The sequence below is a fragment of the Puma concolor genome, chromosome F2 (genome assembly GCF_028749965.1).
Source record: "Puma concolor isolate L17-30 chromosome F2, mPumCon1.1.hap2, whole genome shotgun sequence".
Lineage (NCBI taxonomy): Eukaryota > Metazoa > Chordata > Mammalia > Carnivora > Felidae > Puma > Puma concolor.
Window position 1 is genome coordinate 35,299,422 of NC_141684.1, and position 17,173 is coordinate 35,316,594.

Below are 17,173 nucleotides of genomic sequence, written 5' to 3' on the forward strand. Positions count from 1 at the left end.
GCATGAGCAGGGATGGGGCAGAGAGAGAGGGAGACACAGAATCGGAAGCAGGCTCCAGGGTCTGAGCCATCAGCACAGAGCCCGATGCGGGGCTCGAACTCACAGAGTGTGAGATCATGACCTGAGCCAAAGTCGGACGCTCAACCGACTGAGCCACCCAGGTGCCCCCACAGAGGCATTTTAAAATTGCTACCAAGAGACCACCTCCCTTGGAGTCTTTGCCTCTCTGACATCACCGCCCCCCACTTACCCTTGTCACCGCCCCTGCCGCTGCCACCACCGCCACCATCTGCAAGACAGCCTAACCTGCTTTTTGCGAAATCAGACCTCTCAGAGCACAACTTGCCTGAATTAGGCCAGCGAGTTGCTGTGAGCGTGGTGCATGTCCTTGGACACATGCCTAAGGCCCTTGCCCTTTACCCCACTGATAAGATATAGAAAGAGCAGTAATAAAAGCTGGATATTATAACCAGGCCAAGGCACTCCCCACTGGGCCTGTGTCCTGCTTGGAGGGACCGGAGAAGAATCAGTTATGCAGCACCCGCAGCGGGGGCCCCGGGGAAGGTTGAAGGGTTTACCTTGGAGCGCTCCTGTGTGTGTTTCCTATGAATTTCCCTGCTCTCACTGCTCTAGCCCATTCCAAAATAGATACAAAGATTGTGCACAGCCTGAGACCTGAGTGAGTGTTGCCAGCTTGCGAGGGAGCTTCTCAGCTCTCAAAGCATGGTTCAGACTAGGGCTGTGGGAAAAGAGAGGAAACAGGGAGGGAAGGGAAGGGATGGAGTGGGTGATGCTCTTGAGACAGCGCAGGAAAGAAGGACCACTGCCTCCAGGAAAGTGGAAAAAAGGAGATGGTCTCAGAGATGAACTAACTGCCCTCGATTGTGGTTCCCTCAAGGATCCGTTGTGACTGGACAATTCTAATACTCAGGTTAATGCTAGCTGCTGCTACCCATCAACTGAAGAATTTTCAGTGAACACGACGCAGGTTTATTTCTGGCTCCTGTGACTGTTCCTTGCTGGTCATTTCGAACAGGGGCAGCGTTGCCGGGACAGACACCCGTGTCTGCTGGCTACAGGGAACTTTGGCCACAGAGTGTAGGAGGCCTTTGGAAGGAAGGAACGAGGAGGACGAGACTGAAAAGCTGTCATCTAATCCTTCCAGAAAGCCCTGTATGGTATATACCATGCCTCCCCTCGGACTCTTAATGCTCCTGGGTGGAGTGAACACAGACGTTGGTTGGTGTTCAGATCCCAGGTCTGTCATTTGCTGGCTGTGCCACTGTGGGCAATTTACTCAATCTCTCTGAACCTTGGCTCCCTCATTTGAGAAACAAGATGCTGACACCTCACATGGTGGTTGTGGGGATGAAATGACATTTAGAACACTTACGTCAATCTGTGTTCTTCCTCTCAGCAGGGCCCCTTGACTGGTTCTTGAATGGCTCTTGCTGCTTAAAGGAATCCAGAGAAATGGGGTTAGTGTGACTGCCATCTGGGAAAAAATAAAGCAGAATTTCCTGCCTCTCTCCTCAGCCCCAAATAAATCCAGGATTTCTTTCATTATCTGGGAGTGAGATGCCTTTCTGAGCAGGATTCAAAATACAGAAACTGTGAAGGAAAGAAATGGCCAGTATGACTACATAAAGATAAGAAAAAATATCTTCCAGGGGAATAAAATAGACATAGTGAAAGAGAGGTGGCAAATTGTGGAAACATTTGTGACCATATCCTGAAGAACTAATTTCCTTAATAAATAAATAGTTCCTATAAATCCATAAGAAAAAAGCTAACAACCAAATGGAAATGATAAAAGGCTACAAACAGTTCCCAGAGAAGAAATGCAAATGGCTTTTAAAAGTTGAAAAGGTGCCCAACCTCAATTTTAATAATAAAAATGTAAAGTAAAACTACAATGAGATGCCAACTTAAAACCTTTCAGGGGTGCCTGGGTAGCTCGGTTAAGCATCTGGCTCCTGATTTCAGCTCAGGTCATGATCTGACGATTTGTGAGTTTGAGCCCCACGTCAGGCTCTGCACTGACAGCATGGAGCCTGCTTGGGATTCTCTCTCTCTCCCTCTCTCTCTGCCCCTCCTGCATGCGCTTTCTCTCTCTCACAAAATAAATAAAAAAACTTAAAACGCACACACGCACGCACGCACACACGCAAAGCCTTTCAGATTGGCAAAGATCAAAAAAATTTGGTAACCCTAATCAAAAAAATTTGGTAACCCTATTAGTGAAGGCATAAGGAAAGAGACCTTTACATATATTGCTGATAGACGTGGAACCCGATTCCCTCTTCTATGGAGACTACGTTGGTGATTCGGTCAACATTTAAATTTTGTATTCGCTTTGATTTAGCAATGCTACTTTATGAATTTCATCTTGTAGATACACAGACACAAACTACTTAAAGATCGGAAGCAACCTAAATATCCATAAATAGAAAAGTTAATTAGAGTGTGATAATGGCATATAAGTGAGTACAGAGTTAACCCTGTATGTGATAATATGCAGATTTTTCCCAAAGTGGAAAAAGATGCAAACAGTGTGTATTTGCAGCGTGCCCTCATTCATGTTTTTAAAGAGTAAGTAGTATTATCCTCATTCTACAGGTGAAGAAAGTGAGGCTCGGAGGACTTAGGTAGCTTGCCCACAGTTATCACATAGTCTGTAGTCAGACAACAGAGTCTGGGCCAGGCCCGGGGCTATCTGATCTCTCTGGTAGTGAAATCCAGGTTTTTCACACCATGCTTTAGGGCCCCTAACCTAGTAACCAAGGGACTTTCCTACCCTGTTTTCTACTTCTTCCCTTCATATAGTTCCACAAACAAAGCTGCACTTTTGTGCATTTCTCCACGCACGTCTCTACTTTCCCACGCATCTCTGTGTCCGTGTTCATGCTGCTTAGAGTCCTGGATGAGCCAGACCAAATGCTCCCTCCTCCGGGAAGCCTTCATTGATTCTCCCAGACAAAATTCATCTTTGCCACTTCTAAAGCCTTGAGCACTTCCTCCCTTTGGGCAATCTTGGAGGGTAGGTTCTGGGGAGAATACAAGAAAGGAAGGGAGGAAAGAACAAATAGTTATCGTGGGCCTGCTCTGTGCCAGGCATGACGCCAGTGCTTACACACGGGTCTTCGCATCTAGTATGTTGCGTATTTATGATTGGGCCATAATGTCACTGAGGGTAGGATCTGGGTCTGATTGACCAAGGGCCTAGCACTCTCCATTCCTTCAATGCAAATAATTTTTGAGATTCCGCTACATGTCAGGTGCTGTGTTTGGTGCTGGGGAAACCAAAACGAATAGGATGAACAGGGCAGAGTGGCAGCGGCCCAGCTGCCTGACTCGTGGGGGAGGCACTAAGTCATATTTGGACATTATCATAAAAGTGGGGGGAAGAGGTTTGTTGGCTGGATGGATGCATGCGTCTGATTGCGTCTGTCTGACGACTGCCTTCACGTCTGAGCTTGCACGGTCCATCGTGAATCCAGTCCTGTGACTGCCCTTTTCATGCACACGACTGGGGTTACAAAGTTCTCCCTCTCCCACTGTCTAGAACTACACTGTCCCATACTGTGGCCTCTTCCTTCCTCTCACAGCACAGAACCACAAGACCTGAGTGGCTTCCACGCCGGCTCCCCTTGCAGGGCTGGGCCCTCCTGCCATCCCCAGGGCGGGGACCTTCTGGGTGCTGCCCTGAGTCAGGAGAGCTCCTGCGGCTGCCGGTGGCCAGGCCTGTTTTCCTGCCTGGGAGCGGGGAGTGGGGCAGAAGAGCCTGGCCTCCCTGGGGCAGGAATCTTCCTCTGTCCCTCCCCTGCACAGCCTGGAGACCTTCTCAGTCTCTCCTCCCAATGGACGCGTGCCCCACACCCCTGCTGACCCAGCTTCTCTGCGGTTTCAACCTGACAAGGAGACCAGAGCCAGCCACTAGAGGGGAGTGAAAACCCTCTTTTTAATCCTGAATAAAGTGGGTGAGAAGGACAGCTCCCAGGGTGCTCCCCAGCCCCGCAGAAGCGAAAATAAAACAGACAACATTTAAGAAAGAAATGAAGGCAAACAACATTTTCACATTTTCCATGAATTTCCAAGTAGATATGAATCGAAAGAAATCCCTCAGGAAGTCAAATAAGAAACCTCCCAAAGCAAGATGTTTCGTGTCCACTCATTACTGTGGGATCTGCATTCACAAATTCCTCTAAGAACGCATCTGCAAAGCCCTGACCATCTAACAGCATTGCAGTAGAACACGTTTTTTTTTTTTTCCTCCAGGAGGTATTTTACAAGAGAAAGACCAATATGTACATTTCTCTCACTCGGTTGTAATTCTGTCTCTTTTATTCTATTTGTCACACGGCTTAAGAACTAAATTTAGAAATGAGATGAAAATTCAATACCTGCCTCAGCTTAGTTCTTGACAATTAGCTGTGTTCTCTCTTTTCTACCTTCCACAGGGAAAGCAGAGTCACTTTGCAGTCAGGCCACAGTTTAGTTTCCACAGACTGATGCCACCTAGTGGCGACACCAAAGCCTGGACAAGGATATCACCTTTCCACCTTTCACCTTTCACCTTTCACCTTTCACCCAGCAAGGTGGGGTTTAATTCTCAATAAAACTCAAAAATTCCCCCAAACAGCGTTTCTTTCAGGTTATAATATGCATTACCATGTATTATTCTTATTTTTATCTCCAATGTGTTTGCATATCTTTAGAAAGAAGTAAGTTCCCTTCCTTACGGGGCTGTTCCATTTTTTTCTCGACAGAGAAAACAAAACAGAAAAATTCTTACTGTGTAAATCCGAAGAGCTAGATTGCACCGTGTCACTTTCAAAACAGCCCTGAAAGGTACATGTTACTCTCTCTATTTTGTGGCTGAAGAGATGGGAAGTGTCCGTGGAAGTGTCTCAGTCAATGTCACATAACCATCCCCCCCCCATGAAGTCCCGATTTGGAACCGATTGCCTTGTTCTCCCCTCTGATGAATTCCTGGAGGACAGGAAATGTGTTGGGTCGTAGTCTCTGAAACCCTCTGGCGCCTGGCCTGGCGGCTGGCACATCCTAGCCCCTCAGGGCACATGCAGTAAGAACAGGGTATGGAAGATATGGAATAAGGGAGTAATAAAAATAATCAACAGGCCCAAAATGGAGTCCCTTGTGCTAACGCCATGTCGCCACACTGGGACTTTATACCCAACCTAACTGCAGTTTCAACCCTTCCCAGGAATGTCATCTTAACTGGTCAGTCTGGAATTTCCTGGTCAGCATGGGTAAGGGAATTCACCTAAGAAGACAGGCCTTTTCGTCCCCCAAAGGGAGGTGATATTGCCCGAAATAATTCTTTCTTTCTTTTTTTTTTTTTTTTAAATGACTTCCTTGTCTTGCCTTTAAAAACATTTTCCTTTTTGTAGCCCTTTGGAGCTTCTTTCTATTTGCTAGGTGGGATGCTGCCCGATTCATGAATGATTCAGTAAAGCCAATCATTATCTTTAACATTTACTCAGTTGAGTTTTCATTGTTTAATAGGAGAGAGATCTAGAAATCACCAGACCCCTGGGACCTGAGGGATAGAGAGAGTGAGAGAGTGGCAGAGAGAGAGGGAGAGAGAGAGAATCCCAAGCAGGCTCTGTGCTGTCAGCAACAGAGCCTGAGGTGGGGCTCTGTCTCACGAACTGTGAGACAATGACCTGAGCCGCAATCATGAGTCAGACACTCAACTGACTGAGTCACCCAGGCATCCGCCATGGGGGTTTCTTCTTATCTTCAGCCAAGACTGAGGTGGTTTACTGAGGACCTACTTTGTGCCTCTGATTCTTTTTTTTTTTTTTTTTCAACGTTTATTTATTTTTGGGACAGAGAGAGACAGAGCATGAACGGGGGAGGGGCAGAGAGAGAGGGAGACACAGAATCGGAAACAGGCTCCAGGCTCTGAGCCATCAGCCCAGAGCCTGACGCGGGGCTCGAACTCCCGGACCGCGAGATCGTGACCTGGCTGAAGTCGGACGCTTAACCGACTGCGCCACCCAGGCGCCCCATCTGATTCTTATTTAGTGCTCTCAAAGCATAGCAGGGCCATATCCTTGCTACCATAAGAAAAAGAAGCCTCAGAGAAACTAGTTACTTGTCCAAGGAATAAAAAAACAAACAAACCTTCTTTACCCTCCTATGTATACATATTTCCCAATTTAAATGTGCTTTTAAAAAGTGAATGTATGGCAAGGACGTGGAGAAAATGTGGATGCTCTGAGGAGAAATTTTACTGTGAACTGTGGCTGAAGGGGGCAGGGGTGGACAAAGGGTTTATGTTGCTTGGTTAAAGAAGATGTGTATGTTGGTGTGTGGCTGGGGAGGATCTAACAGGCAGAAAGGAACTGATGATATCAGAGAAGGAGGGAAGGTTTGGGGCTGCAACCTTGGCAGTCAGAGAGAGGGGACAGGACCAAGGTCCCTGGGAAGGTCCGATGGCAGGGGCTACTGCATCCACTTTGCTCCCAGCTTATGGCGCCAGCTAGACTCAGTGCAGGGAGGAAACCCTTTATTCTTTCCCCATCTCTAGGGGTGTTATACCCACAGCGGGTACCTTCTCCAGCCTTCTGCTGGTAAGCAGCACAGGCATCACCCGCCAGACATGGAGAACTTAGGCTCACCTCACCTGTTGAATCAGAATCCACATGTTAACAAGAGGCCCAGGTGATGTGATCAGCAGTCCAGTTTAAGGAGCTCTGGCTTACATCTCCCCCAGCCCCCCAACCTCCAGCAGCATCCCTCTTTGCTGGGTCACCTTCCCCTCCAGACAGATCCTTCACCAGTGTCCCTTTTCAGGCCTCCAAGTGTAGCCCCCTTCCACCCATTTACACCTGGCCCCTGGAAACATGTGTAGGAGGAGGGGGGGGGAAACTTTTTCCTCTGCCCCTCTTAGGTTCTTTGGCTAGGGCCCCACCAATTAGACTGACAAAAGATAGAACAATAAGAGAAAACAGAAGTGTATTAACATGTACATTTGCATGGGGAGCATTCAGCCATGAGTAACTCAAAGGGGTGGTTAGAACTTGGGCTTATATAGCATGACAAAAGAACAAGAAAGTTGTAGAGAAGTGATAAGACAAAGGAAAAAAAACTCTGAGCTCCTCAGGCTGGCAGATTGTGGGAAAGCAAATATATGGGGAAACGAATGGATAAGGGCTACTTTTAGCAAGGTTTTGGCGCTTGTAAGAGTCTAGAATTGACTCCAGTGATAAACTTCTGTCCTTCCTGGTAGTGAGGGTGGGGGTATACCTTTACAAACGTCCTGCTTTTAGGCAAATAGGGGGAAGGCAGAGACCTTTTCTTGTATCTGCTGCTTCTCGGTTGCCTTTAGCTCAAAATAATCCTTATATCAAAGTGGAAGGTTGGGGGTGTCCTTTTCTGCTACTCTTCACCTGCTCGCCTCTTTCCCTCTCAGATCTGAAGCCGGATAGAGGCACCCTCAGGCAGAAGGGTGTTCCCAAGGTGGGGGTCAGGTACCAGCCACTCTTCCCCCTAAATCCAGGGGACACATGTCACACTCTTCAGTTCTCTCAAAGCTTCAGTAGAGAAGGAAAAAGTTTTCCTTGACTCTCTTAGGGTACCAGCTAGGTCTAGTAATTAAACTGACAAAAATATTAACAGGAGAAAAGCATACAGATTTATTTGCTGTAAGTTTTACATGACATGGGAGCCTTCATAAGGAAATGAAGATCTGTGTATTTTTGTGCTGTGTCTGACGAGGAGTGGTATAGATGAAATTGTGTAGGAATATGATAGACTGAGGAGTATGGAGTAAGCAGAGTGAGCTGGGAGAAGACCTGTTTATTGGGGTTCTTCTTGGCATTGAAGGGGAGCAGATTTTGCCACCCCAAGGAATGCTTCTTTAGCATATTGATTATTTTAAGCTGGTTCTTTTTAAGAAGCTGCAGACACAGAAGAAGCTTTGAAAATGGAGAAGTTCCCCTTTTGTAAAAGACATTTACATTTACAAAGGAAAGCTCCATTAGCAAGGGTGTCTCCCCATCTGTAACTTGAAGAGGAGGATGAACAAATCTTTAGAAACTCTTATGATGAAGGAGGCAGTAATTTAAATCTGCATAATAACCTTATCCTTATTTATTGTGCTTCCTTGTTTATTGCGATTCCTGGTAATCTCCCATAACTGACTCCCTACCCCAACACCTGCTTTGTCCTTAGCTTGAGATGGTACTTAAAAGTGATGGCTTCAGGCATTTTGGAGCGTTATACCTCCTTTTCCTGGATCTGTCCCGTGTATACCGGAGGTATATCAGTTATTAAACTTTTGTTTGTTTTCTTCATGGTACTCTGTCTTATGTCAATGTAATTATTAGACCAGCCAAAGAATTTAGAAGGGAAGAAAGGAAAACTTTTCTGCTCCTACAGTGTCCTGTTGTCTTCCGATATTAGGATGTTCCTTTCCTCCAGGTATAGGGAGGCCACCTCTCACAGGAGGGTTTTATGACCCATTCTGAGAAGGGCAGGGAAAGGTCAAAGTGAACATCCTGCTTCTGTTGTTTTCTCAAACTCCTCCAGTTTAAAATATTCAATATGCTGTTTAAAATTTTTTGAAACATTTATTTATTTATTTATTTATTTATTTAAGAGAGACAGAGAGATAGAGCACAAGCGGGGGAGGGGCAGAGAGAAGAAGACACTGAATCGGAAGCAGGCTCCAGGCTCCAAGCTGTCAGCACAGAGCCCGACGTGGGGCTTGAACTCACGAACCTTGAGATCATGACCTGAGCCGAAGTCCTAACCTGAACCCCCTGAGCCACCCAGGCGCCCCATATTCAATATGCTGTTGTAAACAGTTAACCTTAAGAATAAAAATGCCGGGGTGCCTGGGTGGCTCAGTCGGTTGAGCGTCCGACTTCAGCTCAGGTCACGATCTCGCGGTCCGTGAGTTTGAGCCCCGCGTCGGGCTCTGGGCTGATGGCTGGGAGCCTGGAGCCTGCTTCCGATTCTGTGTCTCCCTCTCTCTCTGCCCCTCCCCCATTCATGCTCTGTCTCTCTCTGTCTCAAAAATAAATAAACGTAAAAAAAAGAAATTTTCAAAAAAGAATAAAAATGCCAGTTATGTTACCAGCAAAAATGAGTTTAGTCGGGAATAGCAGAGAGCTGCAATCCAGGACAAGCAAGCTAAGGCAAAACCACGGCAAGTGCAGGGAACAAAGGAGATGAAGGCTCTGTGATGGAGGAAAGGAGAAATTGGCAAGGCTGGTGTAAACAAAGTCCACTGGAGTAAAATGGGAGTTTGATGTACGGTGGCTTTTTGTTGTGACAGTGTCTCATTGGCTGGGCTATTGCTGGGGAGGAGGAAAGCCTTCCTTCCTCTTTCGGGAGAGTAAAGTGGTGTCCAGATGGTCATGGCCTTCTGTAGGGTCTGTGATGACAAGTGAGGACTGATGGGGTGTGAGAGCTCCCCCTGCTGGCTGCCCTACTCCATTGTAAATGAGGTTTCCTTTTATTAATTTTCACACACACACACACACACACACACACACACACACACACAAATTCAACTGGGTAAATCGAAAGATCTAATTGGCTGTATTCTACAGTTTATGAATTGGGGAGCATCCCCATCTAGCAAATAGAAAGGAGCTCTGAAGAGCTGTACCAGATGGAAGGTTTTTTTTAAGGCAGAGGTGAGGTGGGGCAAAGACCTCGGTGTAAACAACAACAAAAGGATTCTTTTGGGCCAGGTCACCTCCCTTCAGCAGACCAAAGGGTCTTATTAGGTAGATGACCTCACTGGTGCTGACCAGGAAATTCCAGACTGACTGGTTAAGATTACATTCCAGGGAAAGGTTGAAACTGTAACTAGGTTAGGAATTAAGCTGTGCTTTGGTGGCATGGGCCTAGCACAAGCGACTCCATTTTGGACCTGTGGTTTTCTTTTTAACAATACCAAGGTGCTGTATTTTGGGGTAGCATGTCCTGACATCTGTCACTTCCCACACCAGTTGAGGCGAGGTGGATATGTTCCTTTGCTTCCAGCGATGGGGGTTGGGGAGGATGGTAACAGCTCAGCACACTGACATACATCTCTCTTTACGGAAAGCCTCACTAGTGCCTGCTTCCATGCCCAGTGAAACCCCCCAGTCTTCTTGGAGATGTTTGGAGGGGGGTCATGGACAGAGAGACAGTTTCACAGTCTCTTAGAAAGTCTCACCTAGGCATTTGTATTTGTTATCTATTGCTGTGTTCCAAGTTGCCCCAAATTTTAGCATTTAAAACAACAAATACTTATTATCTCACGGTTTCTGTGTGTTAAGGATTGAGCTGCGTGGCTCCAGAATTCATAGGTTGAAACTCTAACCCCTAGTGCTTTAGAACGTGATTAGATCTGGAGGTCGTGCCTTTAAAGAGGTAGTTAAGATTAAATGAGGTCATAAGGTGGGCCACGATCCAATATGACCAGTGTCCTTGTAAGAAGTGGGATAGGTACCAGGGGTTGTTGCCTACAGAGGAAAGGCCCTGTGAGGACACAGAGAGAAGGTGGCCATCTGCAAGCCAAGGAGGGAGGCCTCAGGAGAAACCAAACCTGCCAATGCTTTGACTTTGACTTCCAGCCTCCAGAGCTGTGAGAAAATAAATGTCTGTTGTTTGAGCCACCCGGTCTGTGGGACTTTGTCATGGCAGCCTCAGTAAACTGATACACTGTGAGTCAGCAAAGCACAGCTCAGCTGGGGGCCTTAGGCTTAGGCTCTCTCCCAAGGCTGCAATCAAGATGTCCGTTTCAGGCTGCGGTCATTTCAAGGCTTGACTGGGAGCATCCACTTTCAAGCTCATTTTCATGGCTGCTGGCAGGCCTCCGGTCCTCACTGACTTGGCCAGAGATGTGAGTTCTTTGCCAGGTGGGCCTCCTCATAGGGCAGTTCAGAACACGGCAGCTGGATTAACTCAGAATGAGCAAGGGAGCCCAACAGAAGCCATAGTCTTTTAATAACTAATCACATAAGGACATGTGCCACTTTTACAGTATTGTTTATTAGGAGTGAATCTCCAGGCCTAGGTCACCCTCGAGAGGAGGCAACGAGGCAAATGCACGAATACTAAGAGATGAGGACCATGGGGAGCTATCTTAGGGGCTGCTTTCCATTATCAACTGGCACTCCACTTTGGGATTGAGGGGTACTTAGCACCTATGGCACTGTTTTCTGTCTTTGTCTTCAGTCAAGATGTAGACAACAAAGAAAGGACCATGTGACAGGCGTTACACCAGTGTCAAGAGAGAAGCGTGGGTACATACATTTCCTGGTGGATTTGGTAGTAGGAAGATAAGGAAATGTCTGAATGGTTCTATTTTTCAGAGAAGTATGAAGTATGGTCATTAGCTGGAACTGAGGCTATGGAAGGCAGACAAACTTGGCTATTGGTACAGCAAAGACTCATGCTCCCTCACCTTCCCCTTCCATATTATAGAGTAGACAAGCTAGGAACTACACGTCCCAGACTCCCCCACATCCAGATGGGGCCATGTGACTAGTTGCCAATTGAGTATAAGTTTGTGGCATTTTCTGCTAAGGAAGTTACGCATTTCTCCATTTTCCCTCTCGTATGCACAAGCTGTTGGGTGGGTATGGAGATCTTTAAGGCTGTAGGAGAAAGGAGCCACAAGATGAAAGGCACCTGGGTTTCTGAAAGCCATCTTTCAACCAAAGAAAACCTGTCTCAGACTTGTCCGCAGGACACCGGACAAGGGTGACCCACTCAGATGTCTCCATAGCCAGAAATGGGCCGAGGAAGAGCAGAGCTGCGGACCAAAGGACTTCTTGACCCTGTATGCCCCAGGACCCGAGTACAACCGTAAGAGAAGAGTGCCCCCCAAAATGACTGAAAATGACTTCCTAGCACCCACATGAAAAATTATATGAAATTGCAGTGACTTGTGCTCCATCAATACGGGTGTGCCAGAAACATCACACGTTTTTACTTTGTTAAATTAAATTTAGTTTCTAAGCCTCCACCCTGCCAAAGTGGTGGAAGGTCAGTTGCAGGCGTTATTGGTGCTCCAACCCTCTCCCCAATGTCGCAGAGCGTGCGGGAGGCCAGCGTGGTGTCCCCAAACAAGGCAAGGCCTATGGTCTTTGATTCAGTGCTGATATTCATAAAGGGAGTACCCAAAGTCCTCAGTAGCCCTGCTGTGTTCTCTGGGCACAGTTCTAAGAATAGGACCAGGTCCATTAACTACCTAGGAAGGCACCAACCTCAGGAATCTTGCCGCATCTTCAAGTTTCCTGTCATTATTACACATCTTTGTCCTCTGCTTTCCACGGTCCCTGATCTTGTCATCACAAAAAACAAGCTGAGTGAAAGTTTCAGGCAAGTCCTAGAAAAAGTTTAAATAGAGGTGCCACCACTCCCTGAATGATGTCATGACCGTAGTCCAAGCATGGACATTAGGCCAGTTCACAAACATTTGTGGACAAAACTGAGTTTGCCAGTGGTGGCTACGAGAATGCATCACTCATATGCAACTGCGGGTAGTGCAACTGACCAAAGGCCTCAGCCGCCGCTGCAAAATCTTTCACGTTTCACGCCAAGGCCACGCCTCCCCACCATGTTTCCCGTTGCTAGGGGGCGTGCCCATTGCTAGAGGGCGTGGCCTCCTCTGCCTTGTGACTGCTTGGGAACTCCCTGACAGCCATATCAGTCCTTCTTTAGATTGCAAGGCAATGTCAGTCAATTCTCCCCCAGAGTGCCTTCCCCCTTTCCATTGCTCAGTGCCAGACCCACATTATGGTTCAAAGCCAGGCTCCCCCACTCTCTTCTGGCTCCCTCCAAGTTTGCTCTCTCTGATGCCTCCCCTAATAAATTTCTCCTATCTTTTATCATCTCACGTCTGCTCCTGGGAGGACTCAGACGAACCTGTTCTCCCCATTCGGTACGCTCACTTTCCTTTTTATAAGTATGTCATGTATTTAGATAGCAAATATCAGTTAAATGTACTTCCTCATTTGAACTGTGAAATGCAACATATAAGGACAAATGTTTTAAGTATAACTGTTAAGACTTCTTCCGACCTTCAAGAGTTAAGTCGTTTCAACTGCACTTGAACATTGATTTTTGCTGAATTTGGCAACTGCTACTATTCATTCTGAGCTTTAAAATCTCAAGTGGCTGTTGAGTTCCCTCATGACCTTTAACTCTCCCTAGAAACTCTGAACTACTTAAAAACAAAAGTCGATGGCATTGAAAATACATAAAAGCAATGCAACATCATTCAGAGTAGTGTCGAAGAGACAGGAAGGGGGTCTCTTATAATGCCACCCATCCAAACACAATAGCTGCCATTTTAGGGGTCCGTGTCTCCCCTACGACCCTCCCTTCTCTCCAGAGCCTCCTCCTGTCTAGACGGTTGTTCACCGAACTGCCTGTGTTCAGCATGAACCTCAGGTTCTTAGACCTGGAGGCACATCAGAATCATCTCTGGAGCTTTTAAAAATGGCCAGGGCCCAGGCCTGAGCTGGATCTCATTAACCTGAATCTATTCTTCTTCCATTTAGGGGTCCGGGTGCAGAACTGAATTGGTCAGACTTTACCATATATACCACTTTACCAGCACTGAGTTATTCAAAGAGTCCTGCTTTTTATTTTCTTTGACCTCTTGGTCCCTGATCCCTGCTCTCACCCGAGGCACCCCATGGACTTTATATACGTTCTTAAGTACGCATCTGTGTTTGCAAATGGATCATGTTCTGAGTCTTTGTGTTTTTAACGTACATTCATAAATTGTATGCTTTCTTACCTTTTGCCCTCAATACTATGTTTTGAGGTTCTGTGCTGATGGACGTATGAATGTCTATTCATGGCTTCTCATTTCTTCACGGTATCCCTCGCACTTGACTGTCTGTCGCCTAGGGATGGACACCTGTGTTGCCTTCAGCTGGCCTCTGGACCCAGCAGTTCTGCAGCGAGCGTCCTCACGCACGTCCCCTCGTGAGCCTGGGTGAGAACTCCCCTTGGGAGGAGTGTTCTAAGCATCTGTGACTGATTCTGATCTCATGCACAGCCAGGGGTGAGGACCACTGCCATTCCTCAACAAACTTTGTGATCTTTGAAGGCCTTCTTCACACATCTCTTCTATGGGACTGACTCCTCCCTAGCTGAAATCTGAGATACGTTGGCTACTTCGTTTTTACCCCATAAAAATCTTCCTTTGGGAACTCAGAATACTAAAGTAAAAATGACGGGTCATATCTTAAATGTGACCCTGTGTTTATTTCCTATTGTTGCTCTAACAAAGTACCACAATCTCGGTGGTTTAAAACAACACAAATTTATCTGCTTACAGTTCTGGAGGTCAGAAGTCCTAAAATTAAGACGTCCGCAGGACTGTGTTCTCTCTGCAGACTTTGGGGGAGAATTCATTTCCTTGCCTTTTCCACTTCTCAGAGGCCACCTGCATTCCTTGGCTCGTGGCCCCTTAGCTTGCATCACTACAACCTTTGCTCTGTCCTACTCTGGATGGGACCCTCCTGCCTCCTTTTTCGAGGGACCCTTGTGATTACATTGGGCTCACCTGGATAACCCAGGATACTCTCCCCATTTCAAAATCTTTACTCACACTTGCAAATATGACTTAAAACTCTTTGTCATGTAAAGTAACGTATCCACAGGTTCCAGGGATTAATACCGGGTGTCTTGGGTGGGTGGGGAAACCACTCTGCCTACTACGTGACCATAAACTTTCCCATTTAAACGCCATTAAATTTCTTAAAATGTAACACACGCTTGTTCTGTGTTACAAACGTTACAGAGCTGCGTAAGGAAAAAGATGATGGCTTGGCCCACCCTTTCCTGATAATTCCTGTGGGGAAACAGCCTTGCGTCCACGCCTAACCTCACACATGCAGATCTGCATGTTGTGCTGCGTGGTACAGAACCAGGACCGTAAACATTAACCTGCAACGTTTTCCTCTTCGTGTGTCATGGAATCCCTCCAGGCCAACCCAGAGGGACCTCACTCATCATTTCTTTTAACTAGCCAAATAAATATTCCACAGGATGGGTAGACTAACTGATTCAGCTATTCTCTCGTTGGGAGATATTCAGATGGTGTTCTGATAGCCCCACCTTCAAACCCAGCTTCAAAATGTGCCCTTTTGTTTGTTTGCACCACTGCTCTTATTTCCGGAAGATTCCCCAAAGTAGAATGGGGCCTCCAAAGATAAGCACATTCTTAGGGGACAATGTCAGGTTATTTTCCCAAAGTTTTAGTCATTTACACTTTTACCATCAAGAAATGAGTGTGTCCACTTTCCTGCAAAACTGCCTCTCAGCCACAGTTAAATAGTATTGTTCTCTATAGCGTATGCTAATTGGATGTGCGAACGAAGAGTGTGCCATTGTTATTTTGATTCATATTTCCACGAAGACCACAGGCGTCGTGGGGTTTTTTCCGTGTTTATGGACTACTTGCATTTTCTCTTCCACAAATTGCCTGCTTATATTCTTGCTTATCGTTTAAAAATATTTTTTTTTGTTTTATTATTTTTGAACGCATTTTGTATTTAAGAAGAGTTTTAGATTTACAGAAAAAAATTGTGAAGCTCGGGTAGAGTCCAAGCCCATTTCCCCTACTAATAACATCTTAGGTTACTATGGTACATTTGTTATAGTGAATGAACGAATATCGATACATCTTTATTAAAGTGAATACTTTATCCAGATTTCCTTAGTTTTTACCTAATGTACTTTTTCTGTTCCAGAATGCCACTTTACGGTTGGTTGCTGTATCTCCTCAGGCTCCCCTCGGCTTTGACAGCTTCTCAGACTTGCCTTGTTTTTGATGACCTTGACAATTTGGGGGAGTACTGGTCAGGCATTGTTTTTTCAGAATGTCCCTGTACTGAGATTTGCCTGAGCCTTTTCTCGTGTCGAGACGGGTGTTAGAGCACATACCATCAATGTGACTCATCACTGTTGGTGTTGACTTTGATCACCTGGCTGAGGTTGTATTTGTCAGATTTCTCCGCTCCAGTTAATCTTCCTTCCTGCCTTTTCCGTGCTGTATACTCTTTGGAAGGAGGTCATGTAGACACCTCACATCTAAGGAGTAGGGAGTTATGCTCTGCCTCTTTGAGGACAGAGTCTTTGTGAATAATTTGGAATTCTTCTGCGGGAGAGATTTGTTTCCTCTCCCTTATTTAATTATTTAAGCATTCATTTCTATCCATGTAGATGCACGGATATTTACTTTACACTTTGGGCTTAATGCAATACCACTTTAGATATTCTGGTTGTTCCAGCTTTGACCACTGGGACCTCTTTCAGTTGGCTCCCATGTCCCTTCGACATACCCCCACCAATGTGATTTTGGTTGCTTTGTTTTTATGAGTACTTCCTTGCTTTGTGCCACTACAGGATCCTCCAGGTTCCTCTTGTATATTCCTTCCCTTATCCTAGAATCAGCTATTTCTCCAAGCAGTCTTGGTTTCTTTATTGGAGAATGGTTTTACAAACCAAGGCCTGGGCATAAGATATGCCCATTACTAATTGAGTGTTGCTGCTTCTACGTCCTCTCCGCTGGCAAAGCAAAGGAAATATATGTGCGCCATAGAAACTAATGTTTATACACATATCTATAAGTATTTCCATATGAACATGGGTTCATTCCTATGTCTGCAACTCTAGTCCATGGCCACTCCAACAGTGAGAAGCCTGGCTCCCGCCATCCCCCAATATTTACTTAACTGTTCATTTCCAGCAGACAGGTCTCACTGTATCAGAATTGTTAACCTCCATCCCCTGATGGGAAACTTCATCAACAAGAGTAAAGTTTTATGTACAGTTCTTTTTGCCTTCAGTCTTATAATTCCACTCATTTCCAAAGCTACTCAGGTCACCACCTTCTTCTCCCACCTACTTCAGTAAGATGTTTTAATACATTTATAATACAGATTATTTTGCCACGGTCTATGCTCTATCCTGGTATGCCTTGACCTCCTAAATGGTTTTTTAAAATTTGTATATACTGGTTCACTCTTTGTGCTTTAAAATTCTGTGGGTTTTAACAAATTATGTAGTGTCCTGTGCCTATAGTGTCAGTATCATACAGAAGAGCCAGGCTTCTCACTGTTGGAGTGGCCATGGACTAGAGTTGCAGACATAGGAATGAACTCATGTTCATATGGAA

The 17,173-nt window shown here is 45.9% G+C and overlaps 3 long non-coding RNA genes across 3 annotated transcripts in view; 2 read left to right on the top strand and 1 right to left on the bottom strand.

The window, feature by feature from the left end:
* The window catches only part of LOC112859470 (uncharacterized), a 41,974-nt gene that overhangs the window by 20,739 nt on the left and 4,062 nt on the right, over positions 1–17,173 (top strand). The gene's annotated exons all lie outside the window — the stretch shown is intronic.
* Positions 264–12,543, bottom strand: LOC147571930 (uncharacterized). Its single transcript, XR_015246492.1, has 4 exons — positions 12,243–12,543; positions 2,798–3,047; positions 1,394–1,451; positions 264–1,107 (listed from the first exon to the last, which is right to left on the bottom strand). It is a non-coding gene; the product is annotated as an uncharacterized LOC147571930 (long non-coding RNA).
* LOC147571931 (uncharacterized) lies at positions 11,561–16,190 on the top strand. Its single transcript, XR_015246493.1, has 3 exons — positions 11,561–11,841; positions 13,897–13,984; positions 15,747–16,190. It is a non-coding gene; the product is annotated as an uncharacterized LOC147571931 (long non-coding RNA).